General features: G+C 39.8%; 1 long non-coding RNA gene across 1 annotated transcript; it reads left to right on the forward strand.

Annotated features, from left to right (window-relative positions):
* The first annotated feature begins 542 nt into the window (after nucleotides 1-542).
* Nucleotides 543-22583, forward strand: LOC114011182 (uncharacterized). Its single transcript, XR_003553013.2, has 5 exons — nucleotides 543-629; nucleotides 11164-11368; nucleotides 12817-12976; nucleotides 18884-18976; nucleotides 21340-22583. It is a non-coding gene; the product is annotated as an uncharacterized LOC114011182 (long non-coding RNA).
* Nucleotides 22584-23193: the final 610 nt, after the last annotated feature.

Genomic DNA, 23193 nt, shown 5'->3' on the forward strand with positions numbered 1-23193 from the left:
AGACTTCACAGACAACCTGACGCTGTCGCAGGAGTAGCTGCTCCCCAGCGCAAGTGACAGCTCACCATCTATTCATTGGGACTGAGGTGCCTAATACAGGCAGCCAAGCTTCTCCCCTAGTGTCCTTTGTGCCTCAGATTATCCACCTCTAAAATGGATATAATGCTCTTTGTTTATCTCCCAGAGCTGACAGGAGGCTGGCTTAATTTACATCTGCAAAGTAATTTACAACCCAAGTAAAACGTGCCCATTTAAATGCAATGCTTTATTACAACACAGGTGTAAATGCTGCTGCCGTTTATCCTGCTGTCAAACGGGACTAAACCCATGGCAAGGGAAGGAATTGCATATGGGAAAAGGCAGTGCAAGAATGAGACCCAGCCCTCCTTGGGCACGGAACTGAAGCTTGGGCAGGAAAAAAAGAAGAAAGAAAAAAAAACACCAAAAAAATAACTAACCCCCGCCTCCCCAAACCACCACACCACCACATTTCAGAGCAGTTTTACTCCGTGACTTTCCATTCCTCTTCCGAGTAAAGCCACAAGAGGTTGTGGCTCGGCAGGAGCACAGCGGCCAGCGGGGCCCCGGCAGCGGTGACACCGAGTGCTGGGAGCCGCTGGCAGGTGAAGGTGAGCAGCTCAGGCAGGAGGAGAAATCCCCCAGCCTTACAGTAAGTCCTGTGACACTGTATCATTTGACTCAATTAGCTCAAATGGCTGGGATATAATTGTACAAACTATAACGTGAGTTGTGACTCATGCTGCGCCTCCAACTGCCCGTGTCAGCGTGGTAAATTAATTCATAGCCTGTTAAGTGAAAGTTAATAGCCAGCGGTGATGCCTGGCATATCAGAGGGGTATCTCATACAAAGGCAAAGTTAGACCAGGAAGGGCTTCACAAAACTCTTGATCTGTCCACATGATTTCAAAACCAAAAGTGAATGAGGGTTAGGAACAAGAGACCAAAGTGAAGAAATAGGGTAGGTCAACAAAAATAACAGAGAGACAAGTTATTTCGGGCATCATATCTGGTAACTGTGTTTGAACGTTGATGATTAATGTATTAGTTATGTGTGCATGTGATGCAAGAGGCAGGCTAAGTGGTCTGCTTGCATATTCAGCTCTCCAGCCTGGTCACTTTGTCCAGACAAAATCTCTGGCATAAAAGGCTTATCTCGCAAATTAGCTAGCACAGTGATCCCAGGATTTTATTTATTTTAAGCTGTGGGCCCCAGCATGACAGACACACCCATGTAAAAAAAACCCTATTGCCCTTTGCAATAGGGTTCTCTAACTTTTTTCCCCCTAGCTTCCCCCCCCCCCCCCCCCCTTTTTTTTTTTTTCCTAAAGTGAAAACAAAATTGGTGAACTCACTAGGTCACTAGGCTGGCAAGACTGACAATAAGGGAAACCCAAATCTGGCTCTGTTGGATATCGGTTAACATTGTAGTAGGATCCAGGTCTGCTATTTGGATGCACGCTGGTTGTAGTGTAGGGGGAAGTGTGGAGTGAAAGAGGGGTTGGTGAGAAGCTAAAGAGAAAAGAGAGCAAGGGTCACTCTGAAATAGTATCAGGGAAGTGAAAACACGAAGTGGTAAGTAGTAGCAAAAAAACTGGAAGGTGAAAGGGAAAAGAGGGCGAATGGGTCAAAAGAGATTGTTGCAGGATATAGCTCAGGACCTAACCTTATAAAAATGCATGTCTGTGTTCGTAGTGGGGTAGTGGCAGAGATGAGATATCTGACATGTTTGTAAAACAGTTGAGGGCCTGCAGGACGTGCTGATTTTTAAAGAGTTTTGCCTTTCTCAGAACTGCTTAATAACTGTAATTTTAAGTAGTCCGGAACACATGATAGTGTGAATCATGGTTCCTGTGGCAAACCTGTGGTAAGAAGTTGTGCCAGCAGTAGTATAACAGCTTATTAGAAGGTGAACACATGCTTTTCATCCAAACATGGACATACCAAAGGCATTTTGAAGACTGAAAGTCCATTAATCAAAAGAATGTTTCTGTTTGAAAACAAAAACTCCTTCACAGACCCCAAACAAAAATTAGTCCACCTACTTCTTTTGGTTATTCCCATCAAAGAAAGTTCTTTTCTTCTATAGGAAGACAGAGCTAGCAGCACTCAAATGTACACCACACCAGAAAAATGTTATCTCTTTAATTGCACAAATATTCCATTAAGTAAAAGAAGGTGGCCTAAAGCACTGAAATTTGCCATTCAACAGCTCATCAAAGGCTTTGAAACAGTTCACAAAGAAGGATAATTTCTGACTGAAGATATCTGCAGATGTAGAGGGTCACATTCTTAGCTGGTATAAAAATGAGGTAAATCAAATTAGATAATTCCCATTTATGATCTTGAGACATTTTTGAGATAGTATCCTAATTGAAGCTTGAGATACTTTTCCATTAAAGGCTTCCCTCCCACGAGACTTACAAAGTAATATATTAATAAGTCAATTTCACAAATCAGTAAATTTCACTTAAAATTACTTAAAAAGTAGAAGATTTTTTTTTACTTCTTATTTTTTTACTTAAAAAGTAAAATAGATTCTCCATAGGTGAATCAGAAGCAGTATTTCTCACTCAAGAACATTTTCCAACCCTAACTCAGCCTTCCTTTCATTTCTCTACAAAAGAGTGACCAACAGGCAGCCCCTTAGCCCTCATTCAGCTTCTGTGGCTGCTGTAATCTCTGCCAGCCACCAGCAAGCCATCTTCAAATCAGCAATGCCAGGCAGGAGGCGGGGAGGGGGGGGATGCGGCACATGATGATGAATGTTCTCTTGGGACAGCGGCAGACCAAAAGCAGAGGGGAAGTTACTGACAGGTCAGGGGCAAAAGGCTATTATGTTCCTAGCTTTTACTACCTCTCTTTGTATGATATTAGTGGCTTCCCAGAGTCCTGACTGAAGTGGCTTGCCCAATGCCAGTTAGTAAGTCTGTTACACAGACTGATCTCCTGGAGACAAACCTACCCCCTTGCTCAAGAAACAAGCATTGTTCTTTCCCTGGGCAATGTTCCCTTTCTCAAACTCTTCACAGAAATGCCACCATACTCAACAGTGTGCTCAAAAAATTAATTTTGACTTTTACATCACTTGCTAGTGGTGGGTGCATATGTACATACAGGCCTGGGTAGAAGAGCCAAGTACCAGGTCTTTCAAGGTAGATGCCTAATTGAAACTTGAGATACGTTTCCTTTAAAAGCTTCCAAGATCTTTTTAAGGATATAACCTCTTATTTTTCCTATATGAGAAACTGCATTGTCTGCCCTGTCAGAAATGTTTCTGTAGCAATTCCTGGACTGACTTCCTGATGATACAGCAAAAAAAATGCAACTTGCTGTTTTAAACTGCAATTTTTCTCTGACCTTAAAGAGTCAAAAACTTATTCTCTGCCCTACATAGGTCTACAGCAGGGTTTGAATGTGAACCGCTGCTTAGTTTTTAACCACATGAGCTAAGGCACAGGCAAGGATTTAAACCTGACTTCCACATGAGGAAGGTTATTCCATCATTCACTGAATAGCAACAAGCAAACTGGTGGACCACCTCCAGTCTGATTTACAAATTTTAGCCCCAATCTCTGCTCTGAGATGTCAGGTTTTGGACCAGATTGAATCAGAGGGGTTGAAAATGCAGTTGTTGCATTGCTACTTTGTGAACTGCGGGGCATTTACTTGTCCATCATCGTGTAAAGGCAGCTTCTAATGGCTCTTCAAACAGAAGTCTAAAGGGTTAAATTGTCCACAGCCTTGAATCACTGATACATGGGTCAGCTTTACACTAGTGCATTATTCCACTGAGTGATACAGGTCAAATCACATTATCTAAAATCTCCATTTTCAAAAAATATAAAGCAAGTATATTTCCAAAAGTACAAAGCCAGCAGAATGCATGGCATGTTTTTGTGTAAAGAATTCTTCCTCAAAAGGTCCTCTTAATACTTTTTTAGCCATAACTGCAGCATTTAACCTCTGAGAGGAATGAATATCCTTGCTGCTGAGATGCTATGAGTGGGTTTGCTATTATTCCTGTTTAACAGAACTCTCATGCAATGTTTTTGATAACAGAGGGATCTTTTTATGCCATTCTGCATCTCTCCCCAAAAAGGTCGGAGCATCCTCCAGTAGAACTGAGCAACATGATCCATGCATTTTCTGCCTGCCAGAATAACGGTGGTACCAAATCACAATCCGTATAGTGTATCGAAAGAAACAGAAGCAGAGTCTAGACAGGTCAAAATATATATGGTTTTACCAAAATCACACAATTTATATCAGCTGGAGGCCTGACATGCCAATTAACAGCACGGTGCAGCTAACACTGCTTTGGGAGGGAAGGGAAATAGCAACAACAGTTTAAAAATCCTTGTTCCCCTGTGGTCAGGAATGGTATGCTGGAATCATACTAGTATGCAACCACATTTAAACATAGCTGTGGATGGCATGGATTGAATTCTAATGTGGACAGTACCTAATTTAGGAAAGACGCAGGAGAAGCTGAATGTAAATGCGCATAGGGGAATATAAATGACTGGCACCAGTGTCACTTTCACTTTGTTATTAAAAGCAGTCTCAGTGCTTTGGAAGCAAACAGGCATCAGAGAAGTGGATCTGGCTGCTGCTTTTAGCACAAGGACAGAGACTCTCTAATTTTAACTCTTCGTGAATGTAGCATTTGAGTAAGATACACTGATGGGAACAGGGATCTTCTGAATACAGGCAGCTCCAGCTGAGATGGTATCATGTTCTGGTTTGGAGGCAGTCACTTAGGTTTTACACCACACCAGTTCTTAGACAAAAGCCAATTTCTTCCTTATGAGAATTGGTTTGGGTTTTTTTTTCCACTGGGAACAAAGCTATTAAATGATTGCAGAACATGGTGTAGATTAGGGTCACTTCTCAGCTGCAAGTTAAAGGTTGTTGTCATCAATTAGAAGGCATAGGCTTTGGCAGCTCTGTGTTTTCACCATCAAGGTATCTCACGCTGAAATGTTTTCTCTTACCATGGCAAGCTGCCTGAACCATTTGGTCAGCTGTAGCCTCCTTAGCTTGCTGCCTAAACCAAGGACAGGGAACCAAGCTACCGTGGCCCTGCAGAATGGAGGCGATGGTCCGTTCTGTGCCCCAGACACCCTCCTGCCACAGAGGGAGATGAGCCTTAGGCAAGGGAACGCACCATTGAGCTATCACAGTTACTGCAGAGGAGCTGATCCAGCTGGAACTGACGGATCAACATTAAGATCAGGTGGTTAAAAAGGCAGGGGTTATATTACTGTATTGCCTTCACTTGCTGCAGATGTTTTCCAGCATAGATGAACACCATAGTACATTCGTTTCTACACAAAATAATACCATTTGCTTTTTAAATTAGGACTGTACACCTCTTAACAAAATGTGCTGCTATATGCCTGTGTCATTTTTAGCAGAGTGTTAATAAGTGTACAGGCTGGCCTTGTCACCACTTCTGAAATGAATTAAGGTTTCTTTTGTCAAAGCTTTTAATAGTCTTTTGGATTGGAAAAGTGCTGAGATGGTCACAGGATTGCATGGCTCAGAGGGCTACCGAGATTTAAAAGTGTTTTAAAAGTTTTAAACAATAAAAATAGTTCTACTGTATCATTTTTAATAGATATAAATGTGTGTTACACAATTCAGAGGCAGAAACTCCTTTCAGTAATGAACAAAGATCATCATCATAGCTGACATTTCTGAAATGTTTGAGAAGTAAGTTCAAGGTCATGTTTGAATGCAAACATGTTACACATAGTAATTATCATGAGTTTGTTATATTTACTGGTAGAAAGTATTCAGAGAGTCATGCATCAAGTAAACTAATGGTCTATTATTGAGCAAAGTTTAACATCAAGCGATGTGCTATGAATTTTAAAACATTTTTTAATGTCAAACACAGGAATTGTAATGAGAAAAGTATCTTGATTATGAAAGATTTACGAAAGAGGAGAAAAGGGGAGAGGGGAAGGAGAGTAGAGAGAAAGGTTTATTTTTTTTAAAAAAAGCAACAAAACAACTTTTTTCCAAAAGCATAGTATTTAGATCCTGATGTGTAGCTAACAGGATGGGAACTATAGAAATGACTCAAATTATATTATGCATATTAATATCTTAAACTTCTAAGACAGGTGAAATGTTCTCCTGTTCATTTCCAAGCTTGTACATTTTGATCCACTGTAAGACTGAAACAGCACAGCTGAAAGTGCCTTGGCCTCTCCAGGAGACCTCTGTGAGTAATGCACAGGTCTCATCTCCTGACACAGGATCCTCTTGCTGGAGGCAGTTTCAGTGTTAATCAGTCTGTTGTCACTATGGGCTACAACCTGCTAGAAAAAAACTTGGACTTCTGACTGATTCATTGTAGTCGGTGCCCTTATTTAACAGGGTTTTAATTCAAGCAATGTAATTGCCTCCCAGATTATTTTTTTTTGAAGCAAAAGTTTTTTGGCCAAAGATATTTATTGATCCCATGGTCTCTTCCTACTATTTGTTTCATATTCATGCTGTGCCAAAATTTTGGCTGGGCTTTCTTTTAAAATCCCTGGCAAAACACTACCGATTTCCCAGTGGGGACCAATCCTGAGGAATTGTCAAGGAAGACACATTAATATCTGTGCTGCAGACAGCAACCAGACCCACAGGCAAAGTAAATGGGAGTTGGGTTCAGGACCACGTTTGTTCAAGACATTGTCTAGAAGCAATGCAGCCACATGGACTTCATCACTCTTGTGGTATGGCCCTGCCACACAAAGCTCCCAGGGAGAATGTCACTCAGAAAGAGGAAATCAAGTTAAGTGCTTAACCAAAATGGTATTGCTGTGGTTATTAGATGTAAGGGAAAGGGATAAGATTCAGACCTGAAGGCCTAGACCACACCAGAAGCATTAGGGATATGATTTAGCTGGCTCTAGAGACCAGGCTTAGCAGAGAAGTGCAAATGCAACAGTGGGATACTGTAGCTCCACGAAGGAATTAGACAAAATGTTAGTTCCCAGCAAATAACCTTGAAAGGTGTGTTTCAGCAAAGCATGTCACTGCTGGTTTGATATTTTGCTCAGACAGGCATAGCCTGCTAAGAGGGATCCTCTAGAAACCATACAAAAAGATGTTAACCTTCAAATAAACGGAGAAATAGATTTGCTCCCCAAAAGATGCAATTGGTATTTGATGCAATTCATATTTTTGCACCTGATGAGTGCCTGTGTAGTGAAACTATTTCTGGGTTTGTACTATCTTCATTATTGCCAAAGCCCTGAGAATGGCCATTACAGCCATTGTAACAGTCCTTGCCAGTTTTCACTGGCATATCTCCACATGCTTTACTAAAGAAGTCAAAACCATTAACCCCATCTTACAAACAGGATAAATAAGGCACAAGGTGGAGGGAGAGGGCAAGATCTCTCCTGAGGTCAAACAAGGACTCAGACAGAAGCATGCACAACCCCAGGCCAGCGATCAGCTGCATAGGTTCCTAAGCTGGTCCCTCTGCTCTTCTGCTTTGGGCATCTGGTGGTTTTTTTTTTTTAAAGGTCTATACACACAAATGTGGACTGACAGAGAACTGGTCACTAGCTGGTGGAGTCCAGGATGGATCATCTACATTGTTTCACGATTGTCATGTCACTATTTTTTGTTCCCCACCAAAATTACTTAAGAGACAAACAATTTTTAATCATGCTAGAAGCACTTGTATCTATTTAAATGCATTTCTTTCTGCAAAGCACTCCCGAGCATAGTGGCATATATTACATTTTTAAAAAAGCATTGAAGTCAGCAGTCATTACTGGAATTTAACTGTAAAGATATTGGAATACTTGGAGGTGCTGGGGAAAGACTTTTTAAAGTCGCAGTTCCTGGAGCCATGGGAAAAAAAAATGGGATCTCCATTTCATTTTTTTATATGAAAATTCTAGCCCTAGTTTATGAAATAAAATGGGAAAATGTGAACTTGAGAGCTCTGAAAATATGACTGAAATAAAAGACTCCAATATGTGCACACTTTTGCTTATTTACTTACTATTGTATAAGACCTTCTGTTTCAGGAAACCTTGCTCATCAATTTTAATGACTCAGGACTAGTGACTGTATCGATCCAGAGAGGAATTTTTTTTCCCTGGCTTTCATATTTCTTACGGGAGACTCATGGATCTGGCAGATAACATGCTGGGAGCAGATTTCCTGGGGATAACACATTTATGGTGACTGAAAGGGGGTTGGGTTTGAAAGGTGCAGGCCTTTCATTGGCATATATCCAGATTTCTGTGACTAACTCTGGCAACAAACCTACCAAACAGCTCTGAGAGATAAAGCAAGGGGGCAGGGGGGGAGCTGGGGTACAAGGCAATGCACTAACGGGTGCGTGCCTCCATTTTGAACAGTTAGTCACAGATTTCTCAGAGACAGAGGGCCAAAATATAAGCAAGTGTACATCTCTTTTGAAAAGCAGTAGCTTAACTGTTAATTCTTAAATATAATCACCAGTACCATGCCTCTGAAAAGCTGTTTCTCTCGTTCTTCACACACAGCAAGGAGCATATCGATACGCTCTTCAGAGGAGATGGATGGATAGCTTAATTCACTTTGCAAATCTATGGAAGCAACACTTTAGCACTTTGGCACAAACTGTCTCTGACACTGAAAATTAGTAAAGAAAAGAAGTGGTGAAAATGTCAGGAGCAGGAGGACTTCATTTTTTTCTTGTTTAAAATGTCATCTGTTATCTGCAATCAATGCAAGGAGACAATTTCCCATACCATAATGATTTACAGTATGTTTATAGGCACAGATAGAAGTAATCACAGGGTTAGGCGAATGTCTCTTGGTGAATTCTTCAAGCATCAGAAGTGCTTAGTTGCGCAGTTCTCTCTTCCCAAGAATGCAGGGGAGATCGGCACTGAGTTATGCGATTTCTGCATCTCCATACACAAACCCATAAAATCTGCAGCCTATCTGGCCTAGCTATGTATAAACATATCCCATGACCAGATGCCTAGGACTTTTTAAAAAATGTTGCCTTTACCACTGAAAAAAAGGCAATAAATGTTATTCACTCTTTTCATATCTAAACGAATACATATGAAAGGAAATACACTCATCGTCTTAGTGCTAGATTTAATGTTTTAAACTTTTCATTGTTTGGAATTTCCTGTTTAATGTCTTGAAAATAAGACTTCCATTACTGATTTTTGCCCTTTCCCAGTAAGAACGCATTGTCCAAACCTTTTAAATGGTACTGAGATTAATAAGTCCCAGTTTATTAATTTCCTTTGTGTCCACCAGAATTTGGGATACTGTCAGATACAATATCTCCTCTGTCCCCAGAATTCCTGTTTAATATTCCTTAGCAACAGGACCTTGGATGTTTTGCTGGCTTTTGGGGCCATACAACTTCACAGACATCACATGCTCTTTTTCCACCCAATACTCTATCTGAAGCAGGGAAGTGTCGAAACTCCTGGTGTATGGATGACAAATTAAAATAAAACCAGCTCAGCATTTAATACTTCTGAGAATGTTTTAGTTCAAGGCTCAGAGCACAGAAGTAGAGTAAGGAATGAATGCCAAAGCTTTCACATCTTGGGCCATTGCCACAATAATTTATTTGTCCTTCCTGTCAGTGAGTGAATGATGGCTTTTAATAAAGAAAAGATTCCCAAATCTTGTAGCCGCTTCCCGTCACATTAACACAGTGGTTTTCCAGAGGAGTTAGGCACCATCCCCACTGCTGCTGCTAGCAAACTCCACTTCCTACAACAAGGAAAGGCATGGTGTTTGTGTAATGTTCAAAATTAGAGCTGGTCAAAAATTTTCAGTTGAACTATTTTTTTTTAAAATAAAGATGCTCTATGTTCTTACAGGTGCTATTTCTTGCAGAAATTCAATTCCAGTTCTTCTAATGAAAGCGGTGAAGAAAACCCATTTTTTCTTCTTTTACCATCTGAAAGCCTAGAAAACTTTTCAAAGCCACATCAGTTAAAAAATTTACATCCAAATCTTACACACTTACAGACATTCTAACCAGTTCTTTCTAGCAAGCCCTTTTGTCTCTTTTGAGAGCAGTTATGAAACACCCAAAGCGTAGTGCAGGGAACTGTCTCTTCTCCAGAAGCAACGCCTGCAGTCAGCACATCTGCCGAGGTACCACCCCACAGTCAGCTCCAGCTCAGAAGCTGATGTCTCTTCCATAACGCCATTTTCCCCCCGAAGCCTGGTATATTGTGAGTGTTATAGGGCATATAGTCGGTTAAAGTATAGGTTGAATTATACAAGTAGTTCTATTTTACACACCTCAGAATAAACCATATGCTTTAGTCCTTGGCATTTCCACAGTGCTCACTCACCAATTCGGTGTTTATCTGCTTCCAGATCTGCTACCCGCCTGGAGGGTGACCTTGAACAAGCACCTTCATTTGTTTTTTTGAACCATTTTTTCTGCTTCCGTTTTCAGGAGCTTCAAAAAAAAAATATCGAAGAAAGGGACAATCTGTTATTTGTGTCTAAAAAAAATATTATGGTTAAACAAAAATGTATATTAATATTTTTAGGGAAAAATAACATTAGTAACAAATGGTAAATAAGTGGCATGACCTGAGTTATAAATGGTGAGGTCCTGTCCTCTCCTTATTTTACTATTCCATGCTGCTTTTGAACAGATTCTCAAATATCCTCCCAAAATAGAATGTATAAACACAACTCACAAAACTCAGACAGAAAAAAATAAAAAAAGGGCATAAGCTAGTGCCATATAAAAATAAGGGTTAATTCACAACTGTAGCTAGCATTTCAACTCTGTATGCACATTGCTTAACACACATTGACTAATAAAATCTAACTCCATGCTTTATCTATGGAAGCAATGATGTTCCTAGAAATCCTTAGTATAGTAACATTTTGGAAAACAACCCTTTAAGTGAGGGGATCAGTCATTTTCCTTCTGTTACAGTAAAAGCTTTAGGATTTCAAATGGATAAACACTCTGCATTTGAGCTTGGTGAGTCATACTTAACAAGGCAGATGTGTGCCGAGAATTAGCAGTCCATAATGCATGGGTTTTCCTAGTCTCCTTCGACTAAATGACTAACGACAGAGCAGGCGGAAAATGCAAACCCTCGAGCAGCAATGTATTTCTCTTTGTCCCAGGACACAGGGATCGCTCTGGCAATGGCCTCATGAAGAAGGACACAGTGAAAGAGAGGAGCCATTCATTCCTGATGATGCAAACAGGGCACCAAAGGCTCTCTGACACAGGGACAAGGATGAGACCCTGGGGCAACACAGAAACTGGCTGTTAGGTCAGACTGAAAACTGAGCCTGCACATCACTGCATCTGTGAGCCTATATTCAGGTACAGAGTTTCTTTGAAGTCAACAGCTGATATGAAAGAAAATTAAATTAATGGGATTACTTACCTGCGTAAAAAGCCATATTCATCTGGAGGAGAGAAATAGTGCTCTGCACACAGCAGAGAAACATCCTTTTGCCCCGTACAATCACTCCTGACTCTTTCAAAACCAGGCTTCACATTTTGCTTTACCTCTTTGTCACCTTCATTTCATCCTTGTTCCTGAACTTTTCTCAGTTCCTATTTTTCCTGCATCTATAAATCTGCTTCAGACAATCTGTGACTGTCACCTTTGTTTAAATTCTCATGTATATCAGTCTCCTCTCACCTTGACTGCTGTTCTTCCTTTTTCTACAACATCCCCAAACTCCAGCATACAGTATTTCTAAAATAATGCTGCCCGACTTCTAGGATATTCAGGAAGCTCAGCTCATCCTAGTCTCAAATAATTCCACATAGCTCTGTACCAGTTTCAAATTGCCTGTCCCACTGCAAAGCTATTGCTCAGTTTAGAATTTTCATCGCCTTATTGTGTGACCCATTTCCTTCCTCAGCTGATTCTTTTAATAGAAAGTCACTATTGTTTAGAAAATTCAGCTCCATCTGGAATAGCTTTTCTGTCTATTGCTATCTTACTGAATTTTTGAGATAAATTTGCATGTCCTATAGTATTTCTTTTGAAGTCAGTAGGGTTGTGTCCATTTGCTATTAATTTGGCCCACAGATACCTCTTAAATAGCAAAAGGTAAAACATATTTTATCCTCTTGGTTTCTCTTTCTGCAATTCTGCATTTATTTTTTATAAATCTATTACATATAATAGCTTGCTCTATCAAGTGCTTTATAAAAGATATATATGAAATAGTTGATAAAAAATCAAATTGCCCTGCATCTGTGCTCCTGTAAATCCCTGTGTTATCTTTCGCTACATGATACATCTTAATCATGGAATCACAGCTGAATACTAAATATTTGTACATGTAAGCCCCAAGGAATGCTAAATTTCTTTTTTTCTTTTCAACTAGGCATGCTATTAATTAATGCATAGCAAAATGATTAAAAGCATTTTTCAAATAATGAACAATACAGAGACAGATGAGTTAATTGATTGATTGGTGTATGAGCAGGGTCCTAATGGGTTAGCATTTGCATATTAACACAGATCCAATCTCTCTCTCTTAATGAGCTGCTTGCCACATTTTGTCTTCTTTTAAGCAGCAGTGAGCATGATAAAACAAATAAACCCACTGGATTGCTCCCTCAAGAGATCAAAAAACAAACTTAAAAACGGCCTTTTTCCAGCACTGATTTATATAAACCCTCTGCACATCAGTGTAGTAGGTACACGGGGACAGTCACGCTGTATCTCAAGTTACCTGGGAAAGGAGCCATTCTGAAAATCACAGAAATATGCAGTGACTGCTTGGTAACGTTATTTTCTCCCACAATAGTCTGGCATTTGACGCAGCTGGTTTTGTTGTGCAAGAAGATGGAGTGGGATGTCACCGACCAGCTGATTCCATCTGTGCCCTTTCTGCTGCCATCGGCAGCAGGACTGTGCACATCCATCTCATCCAACAGTCCACGAGGAAAGGACCTGAATAATTTCAGGTAGGTAGATGGTAATTTTTAGTCACTGGGCTCACTGAGAAAGGTTTCCAGACTTTCCAGCATCTCCAGCACTCAAGGGCTGAAGGGCTAGATATATGCAGTGTAATGAAAAGCAGTGAATGCATGTCCCACCAGGAGCATAACCACAGTAACACAGTAAATCTATTTTCCTTTCAAAAGCAGGGTTCAGTTTTGTTTATTCAAGCATAACTAAAAAGATTAAAAAAGAAAAAAATCAGGTTGTTCTGATGGTATGCAAGCCCTAAGTATTGCTGTCACCAGATGAATCTGTGTGACTTTGGGCACAATTGCATGCAACATGTCAGGATGCAAAGATCTCTTTGACACCATACGTATGTACCAGTATGTATATAGCTGTAACCATGTGTTGTAGCCAAGTTAACTGGCAATCTGAGGCATTTCTAGGATCCAAGTTAATATCACAATATGGAACTGCACTGCATTATATAAGAAAATATTTGAAACTAGCTCAGAGATCTGTAATATGGCACTGGTTTGAGCCATGTAGACATGCCCTTTGAGTTCTTGGCCCAAAGCCTTGATTAAAGTCAATTGCTGTAGCCGTGCTACAATCATTTCTGTATTTACATAGGATGAGGATCTGGTCCATTATGTATTTTGGCCATGGAGTACAGCTCTGCCTTCTGCTCAGCAGGCTGGCTGTGAAGACGGCCGTTGGGATTTGAACTTGGCATTCAGGGTCAAGCCGGGTGACACTGCAAAGCCTCCACACTTGGGCAAGTTTCCAAAGTTTCCAGGAAACCCACATGACCTCCTGCTACCTGAGATTCCCTTGGATTGTTTCACTTAACTCTGATGGCTACCGGGGTCAACATTTACTGTGGGTGCATGGAAAGGCTCGACCAGGTCCTACACCGGCCGGTGCACTGTCCGTGAAGGGGGACACCAGCACCCAGGGGCTGGATGGGAGGCAGCAATGAGCCAGCAGCTCAGATGGGATGTGCTGTCTTCAGGGTGAATTACCATATGATGAACTAGCTGAAGATTTTGAATGTCTGTATTCAGCTGTGAAGAGATTCTGCTGCTGTTGTAATTGATGTGGTTCGTAAGATATGAAGGGTATTTCCATCTAGGGGATAAAGCAACCTTTAGAAAATAGGTTCAGGTGTGGATCCTATACAGATCCACAGATCTGTATATATATATATATAAAAACAGAAATATAAAAACTCCTATTTGAGCAAAAAAGATAATTAATACACTTAGGGAGGGGTTTTTTTTTACTAAATAAATAGTTTCAAATGGGTTGTCCTAAAGTAAGCTTACCTGTGTTAGTTTAACACAGAATGTGGGACTGATCCTTTTCTTCACTGCACAAATGGTTTTTAGATTACATCAACCCATGCTAATTGTTTCAATTCTGAAAGAAATCTAAACAAAATCTCTAAGCATTATTCTAATAATGTTTATTCTATAAATTAAAATTATAGGTTGTGCATTTTTTGGAAATCAGTGCTGAAGTATTTTGTTACTGTAATAGTGTCTGTTAATATCTGTCAGTTTTTTCATGGCAAAAATAATCTAGGCATGTGTGGTGCTCTATCTATCGCCTGTCTATCTGGGCATGACAAATGCAGGAAAAAAAACTCAGAAGCATTGACATTGATACGAGTTTTCCATTGACTTCTATCAAAAAACAAATGAACCCAGTTCAGGGGCCCAGCCAAGGTTTCTACTTGTAATAACTATTTTAAGCCTTTTTTTCCCAAAAAAAGTTATTACAATATAGAAAGAAATGTAAACAGACCCAATCTCACTGCAATGTCACATAAATCCAATATAAAAATTAAAAACAAAAGCAGGAAAACTGTAGTCTACAAACTTCTTTGCTTTCATTTTCTAATCTGCCTAAGGAGCTGACCAAACAATCAGGACCTTAAAGATTTTGATAAAATCTTGTTTTCCAGAATTCTGCAGAGCTGAAAAAGTCATAAAAACAGTGGCCAATATTTGTATACTTTTCCATTCCTCTCTCTCTCTTTGTCTTTGATGTGCTTTAATATTAGATATTTCTGACTACGCAGTTAGCCAGAAAAACAAAAAGAGGAAATACTACTCCAGCCTGGTTTGCTGAGGTGTTGAGAAGGCTGATGGATAAATTCCCACAGTGTGTGATGTATCTGTGATACTGCCACTTCACAGCCCCTTCTCTCTCCCCAGCCTCCCCCGTGCCTGTACTGCATCTGTGCATAATCAGGCCCTTAATGGGAAGAACAGAAACCTTTCTTTTACACTGTCTTATCTCAATATCCTTTGTTCGCGCCAAGCAGCAGCTTATGAATGCCAGCCACTTTTCTCTATCTCGCTAAGGTTGTGTTTTTCAGTTCCAAGGGGAGAAACCTATCATTCCCAAACAATTGAGGAGATTTGTATCTGAACATAAACAAACAAAAGCTGTCCACAGAGAACATGGAAAATGTTTTTCTCTAGAGCAGCAGTTCCCGCACATGCCCCCAAGTCCCTAGGGCCCTGCTGCGGCTTCTGCAGCGGTCCACCCTGGAGCCAATTTTAGATGGTGGGAAAGAACATCTTAGGGCTGGAGGGAGGGAGTGCACGGCAGGGAGGGCTACTGCTCCTCCTGGGGCACCCTCTCTCTGTCCCTGCTAGGAGGTGCCCGGGGCTGGGCCAGTTAATGAGGAGAGAGGAGGAAGAGCTAGCCCCCTGAGCAGGGGGGGTCCCAGGTGGTTGCCCGTCCTCCTCAGACTGCCCCAAAAGAGCAGGGTGTAAGGGGAACCGAGGTCAGCTGGAGGGGAGGGCACACGCAGGTCTGGAGCTGGTAGACAGTATCTGTGAGCAGAGGGAGAGGTGTGCAAATTCATAGGGGTTAACTGATCATCTTCAAAAAGATAAATGGCGAAGTATTTTTGAAGTCCAGTCTAACATCACTCCCACACATTTGTCCAATAATACTCCCTCCCACCCTTAATCCCTTCCTCCAGCCAACCTTAACTCTGCCTGTCATGATCTTAAACTCACAACCTAATTCTCTGCCTTTCTACTTGACAAATGTTGTTTCTCATGGTGTCTTTTCCCTCCTGTCAGCACTTTTGTTCCACAAAGACAGTCACAAACCTGCCTTAGTCCATTGTCCTCAGAATTCATAGACTATGTCAAGGTGGAAGGGACCCATAAAGATCCTTGAGTCGCACTCCCTGCTCCTCACAGGATAATTGTTTCTACGCCTTTTCTCCACGAAGGTTTAAATGAATCTACTCCCTGCTGTGTGGCCCATGAGACACAAGAAGGTGCACATGCTGTTGGTTTTGCTGGTGTGATTCCTCTCCAGTCACAATTACATTTCAGTTGCATTCTGTGTATAAGGAAATTCAGGACATTAAACTACGTAAGCATAAATAAGCAAAGTTTAGCTGAATTAAATTTTACACTCACTCTGAGGTAGACTAGGCCAGAAAGTACTAAACACTTAGGAGACCTCAGACAAATGAATTTAATGCAAATGTATGAGTTTATATCTTACGCTCTAATTAGAAATCCAATTACACCTCCAGGCCATTGGGTCATAGTTTGTGTCATTTCTTTTCCCTGCGAAGCGTTCAGGACATTTGCGATACATAGCGGACCTGGACCTTTGAAGCGAGAAACTGCTTTTCCAGCATATTCACCAAGAGGAGGACAGGGCTGTAAACAACCTAATCATGCAACATCCAACAGCAGCACTGCAGATAGGAAATATCAAGTATTAAATAAGACTCAGAAACAGGCAACACAATTGTCAACAATTAGCTCTTGTAAGGAGGATCCACAGCCAGTGTAGCTGCAATGGTTCATGCAGTGATATGCTGAATGAAACAATTTGGAATGTACCCTTCCAGCCTGACACCCTTTACTTTTGAGGGGATGTTTTACTGTCCTTTTATGTACCTCATTACAGCCTATGTTATCTGACATAATCCCTCCACGTCACGGCGTTATCTCAAAATGCTCATCAGTTCAAAACTGCTTCTTTGGGAGAAGCAAACCAAATTACCAGCAAGGAGAACAAACTTTGTAAGAGAAGCTGGCCTTTTGTTCCTCTACTGACAGTTATATTCTGATAGGTAATATGTCACAAATAATTAGACAGTTTGGTTTATTTCCCATCAGATTTTTTCCCCCAATAAAATACATTAGAAGGCAACCCGTAAGAAACAGACATTTCAGACAGAACTATTTCACCAAGATGCATGAGGCAAAGAGGACTTTTATAATGCTGAATGCAGCTCTAAATGTAAACATTGTTTACATTTGAATATGGATGCTCACAGAAGTGAAATATCAGAAAGGTGTGATTTGGCTCCTGTGGATGTCCTGAGATTTGTGTGACTGGCATTTGTCCCTGGGGTAATTTATAAACTAATATTCCCTGTTGTGAGAACATTGGCAGGCTTGAGGAGAGAATAGCTCTGATTTTCACTCTAACATGACTGGCTCACATCCAGAATCTGCAGAAAGAATTTGCCACAAAAGCAAGATAAAAGGGAAATTCTTACAGATACAAGTGTTAATGACACTATGCAACAAAAAAGGCATGTTTCGAGCAAAGGTTTCTAAACACACCACACAGATATATAAAGGTGCATAATACAGATTAGCAAAGTGGATTTTTTTTAGATTACAAGCAAATATGACCTGTAGCTTGTACAAAAAAGTATAAAGAAAATGGTATAAATGAGAAGAACATCTTGCTAACACACAACACTAAGTGCACACTGGAAGCCACGCAGATTCCCCTCTTATATATTGGAATTTTTGATCTAGGTCAAAGGTTTCACAAGCTACATGAATCAACAGACATAGTAGATGTACACTGAAGATGTACACTGAACCTCTTTGGAACTCCTTAAAATAGAGTAACTGCTGAAACAAGATACAGTAGCGTTGCTGGCTGCCTAGACACCGTTCTATTTTAATAAGTGTCATGGATGCTTTGGGGCATATCAAAAATAAATGGCAGTAAGTAGGTATGAAGCCAAGTCTCTGTGACTTCCAGCAGAATTGCAATGCAAATAAACTTCAGTGAAGTCTTTCACAACCTCTCCAAGGTTATCTCTAGACCATTGTTTCCAGTCAACAATTTATAAACTTGGATTTGCTGCTTATCCTTGCCTCCAAGGCAAGAGACTCCAGTTTCCAATGCTTTATATAATGTCAGACTTTGACATGCGATTAACAGACGAAACTAACTAATTTCACCTTTATGAAGGTAATGGGGTAAGTTTGCTTTAAAAGGTTTAATTTTCTTCTGTAGGTTTTACTTCTTTGCAGGTCCACTGACTTCAAGGAAGCTGAATACATTCTGGTATACGTGAGAAAAGCAAATTAGGACCAAGGGATTTAAAATGCAGGCAAAAAACCCATTCCAAAATCCTGAGCAGGTTGGGTTTCAAAATAAATCCCCATGAATGGGGGGGAAAAGGTAATATATTAAGCATTGTCCCTGTTTTCTGGTCCTTCCACTCTTGTCCCATTGCCTCACATAAAAAAAAAAAATCAAAAAATGATTTACTATTTCAAATAACACAAATACATTTAGCTATTTATATTCAAGGACTAGACTTGGTTGCCAAACTGTATCTATGAAAAATTAGCATTTTCCTATTATTTTGACTCTATGAAATTATTTTTTAAATCCTCAAGTTGTCTGTGTAACGCACAATTGACAAATAATTTACACATTATATCAACCACACGAAACTTTTAGTGTACGTATAAGTGCATGTGAAAAAGAATTTTACAAGAAGAAAGCACTAAGCATACCAGAGAAAATGTATACTCAAGAGAAAATTTTTAGATAATAGCGAGATGCAATAAAGGCATTCAAAACCCCTTGCATGTTCACACTAACGCTGATTTGTTTTTATCTAGGAGATCGTGAATTGGTGACACTCTAGAGGACTGTTAAACGTGTGGACAGAACTTCTTTGAGGAACATTTTTTCTCCAGCTATGTACATGAAAGGTATTTTATGAGAAGAAGTTGCTGTAGTCACAGCCTAGCAAAGCAAACTTTCTAATTAACTGCAGTCTGCACCACTTGCACTTAGCTACGTGCACTGGCTATCAACACCACATCCAGTGCTGGTTTTCAAACAAATTTAAATATTCAGTGCACAGCTTCTGGGAAAGAGGCCATCTTTCTTCATGCTGTAGCTTTGGGATGTAACATTTATTAGTGACTTATGCTTATTTCTACTGCTTTTTGACGCCAGGAAAGTTAACAGCATTTTGAATCCTCTGTGTGTGTGTGTGTGTGTAAATATATATACACAAAGTAGGAATGGGGAAGGGAAAGAACTACCAGGAGGGATGTAGCAGAGGGAGTAATATGAAGATAACGCCTGTGCAATGCTGGTTGGCAGTATGGTTGCCTGAAAAAAACAAATTCTCCTTCATGGCAAACACAGAGATTTTAAAATCTCTTTATGCTCTGTGTCAGAATGAAAATTACTTCTATTTAAAAAGTTCACCAAAAATAAATAAAAGCAAAGACTATCCCCACTCTGACTATCTAATAATCAGCCTCAATATCTTTCAATCTTCTCTGTGTCTCCTTCTATCTCTTGGCCATTCCTTTTCTGCCAAGCTCAAAACCTTGACCCTCTGCTGATCCAACTCCCCCTCCCTATTCTTCTTTCCTACTCTCCAGAACAAATCCTGCCTTATTTTTGGTTGGCCTCTCAGCCTGAGGAATAGCTGCACTAAATTTGAAAGGGAAATGTTGAAAGCTTTTGCCGGACTGTTTGTGAACACTTGGAGATGACTGGTGTTAGCTTTATGCTGCATACTGCATCAAAAGTTCATGAACAAAAGGGTCCTTCTTCAGGCAAATAAATTTATTTTTTCCCTTCTTAAAACACTGCTCCTCAAAAAATTTCCTGCTCAATGTGTAAAACAGAGTAGTGTCTCCAACTTGATAGAAAGCATCAAATACTTCTACGTGAAAGCAAAGAAAGAATAAACCTTGGTTAGGCAGAGTAAGGCTCAAGTATACACACTTCTTTAGAAATCTGACTTTATTACTGGATGAATAATGTTCATCCCCAGGGATTGCCATAGCTTAAATCTCTGGACAATGAACAGAAATAATTTATAGACTTGTAGCCTCTTTACTAGCTAAGACTAAGCTTCCAGAAACTTTTCATGGCTGACCTAAAGTCATCAATTTGCAGCTTCTACTTCATAATATTCACTGTGATTCCTTACACGTGTGCCCTCTCCTGCAAGTATGCTCCAGCTGGTTTACACTAGCCATGACTGAATTTATGCTTTCCCATAAGATTTGTGAAGGCATATGCTATGATGCTACAATGGACTTGAAATAAGAAGTGCAATGATACTTACAGCGTATGAACTTCAACTTTGCATGTCTATAAATGTGAGGTACCATTATATGCTCTTCTAGGCCACGGAGACCATTTCTGCTCTTCAGTGTCTAATATAATTGGATTCTAATTTGCTCTACAGAAGGGACTAAATTGGAAGCACCTCCTACCTCCACCTCTTACACCTCTTAGAAGCATTTGATGTATGAGTTAATTTATTCCATCTCATAATTAATTATTTTCTCTCATTGTAAAAATGTACAATGTCATTTACATTGCCAGTGTTCATTTTACCATCAATATAGTAAGTGACATTTCCTGTAATTAAGTAGAAATATTACATTAAACAATTAAGATGCACATATAACAGAAGTGAGAAGTGAAACAGAACCAATTTGCTGTGAACATTCCAGTGCCCATAAGATGTTAACTTCTCTAATCCGCACTTGAAGCTGCACGAGAACTCAAAGTAATACACATAATTGGCGTTGCTGGCAACCTGTGAATTTTAGGTGCCCACCTTGAATCAGCTTTAAAAAGCCATGTTTTTGAGGATGACAGTTTAAGCAAAAAATCACTATTGTCAGACCACATTGTTATTTACGCTCTCCGTGTACTTATAGCACAGTTTCATGACGCTACTTCTGCTCTGTCATGGTCATTATGGATTGCATCAAGACCATCATCCTTCTATATTCTCTTTAGAATGATGGTAATAAAGATGAAAGATGGCCAAAAGTGCAGGAACTACTCTACGAAGACTCTTGATTTGAACGTACCGTACAATTTTAATCTTAGGAAAAGAATATTAAAATCAATAAAGAGGGGTGAAAGCACAGAAACATAGTCGATGATAGGGTCACTAATGCTGAAAAATGCTGCAATGAAAAGCCCAATCATCAAGGGGGTTTTTTGCAATTAATTAAGAAAAAACAAACAAATAAAACCCCAAATAAAGATCCAATGTCTTTTTTACCTCCTTTTTCCTTTTTCAACACAGATTGAAGAAATCTCTCAAATGTACAGTCTATTGAACTAGTAATATACTACACAAAGCTACCAAGAGACAATACATTGACTATCCAATCTATACCCTTTAAAGGATGTTAGACAGATACATAGAAGAACTGGAAGAATCGTACTAGGTTAGATCTACAGAAGAAAAGACTGTGGGTCTGTCCAAGCATTAATGCTGTTTTTGAGACTGGTTGTCACCAGATAACTGAGAAGATGGCAGAAGACCCTTCTATCAAACAGATATGATATAGCTTGTCCTTTCTGTCAAGTATCCTCTGCTTTTGTACTGCGGCATTACTCTCATTTAGGTTACATTGAGCCCTGGAGCACAATGGCCATTTCGATAAGTATTATTACATTGCTTGTATACCACACTTGTCATAACTCCAGGTACCACTCTTATCCATGAGAATGCTCAGTCTCACTAGGAATCTTCATTGGTCTCATTTCCTCTGAGAATGAATTCTATTACCTAATTATATATTGTAGAAAAAGTGTTTCCTTATAATGGCTTCCAGCTTGCCTTTTATTTTCCTTGTTGTTATACTATTTATCAGAGAAAAGGGATATTCTCATTCTTCCATTTAAATAGCAGCCACTGTTTCACATACTTTTGATACATTTGCTCTTATTCCTCTCCTTTCTAAATCAAACCGTTTCATCTTTTCACACTCTCCTCTTGAAAGTTTTTTTCCTGTTTGTGATCACTCTCATTGTCTTTCTCTGAACACTAATATATGATATACACATTCAAGCATTTTATCTGCAAGATCCTTACCACTGCTTGTGACCCATGAGATACTTAATTTAAAGCATACAAATATTCCCTCTGCTCTCAGTGGGACTTTTTGTGTAATTAAATAAATGTTGAAGACATTGGTTGATGTTGCCAGATACATGTTTGTGCCTACAACCAAAAAAACACGTGCAGTTTTCTTAGTCACACTAGAAGGGCAATCTGTGTAGCTATTGATTTCAGCCACATACTCACATGCTTAAAAATAAGCCCACAGTTGAGCCTTTGCTTCTGCAGATTAATGCCAATCTGCCTGTGTTCTCTCTCAGAAGACCACACACTTACTACATGAACACACTATGACAGCAATCTGCACGGAAACAAAGTGATATTGAGGAAATAATGGGGAAAAAAATGTAAAAAGTAAACTGAATTATGAAGCCAAATTACTGCTAAACACAATGACAATAAATACTTTCAGCCACAGGCAATAAAATACTGCATCATTAATAAAGCTAAGTGGAGAAAAATTCTGCTTGTCACTTTCATTTATAACTTAAATTTTATACTTTAGCCTTACACGTTAGCTCAGTGCATTACACATCTCTCAGGCAATTCCCCTCTGGCCCCAGCAATCATGAGTTACTGTGGTTTCAAAAAATGGTGAACTGGGTAAATGGAAACTGATTTTCAAGGATGAAATAATGGCCTAATTCAAGACTGTAGCAGTTGTAAAGGAAAGACAGTTGAGACAGAGAAATAATAAGGAATTGATGATATGGAGGTTAAAACTGCAAGTCCTCATGGATGTGGGAGAAAACCTGAGAGGAACTTATGGAGCATACTTAAGCTGTTGTGAGATCAATCATTCATGAGTTCGCACATGCTACTGGTAATGGATACAAATAGCACAGTTCTGGACCTTCCTGGTGATCCAGACACCAAGCCCATTCCATGGCTATTCAAGAGGCTCACCAAATTCAAAGAAAGGGCTGAAAAATTAGGTAAAGAGCTCTTCATTCTACCACTTGATTCCAAGAAATGTTGGGAAGAAACAGTAGCAAGTTATCTCAGTTATGCAGTGTAATGGGCTGGTGTGCC

The sequence above is a fragment of the Falco peregrinus genome, chromosome 5, assembly GCF_023634155.1.
Source record: "Falco peregrinus isolate bFalPer1 chromosome 5, bFalPer1.pri, whole genome shotgun sequence".
NCBI lineage: Eukaryota > Metazoa > Chordata > Aves > Falconiformes > Falconidae > Falco > Falco peregrinus.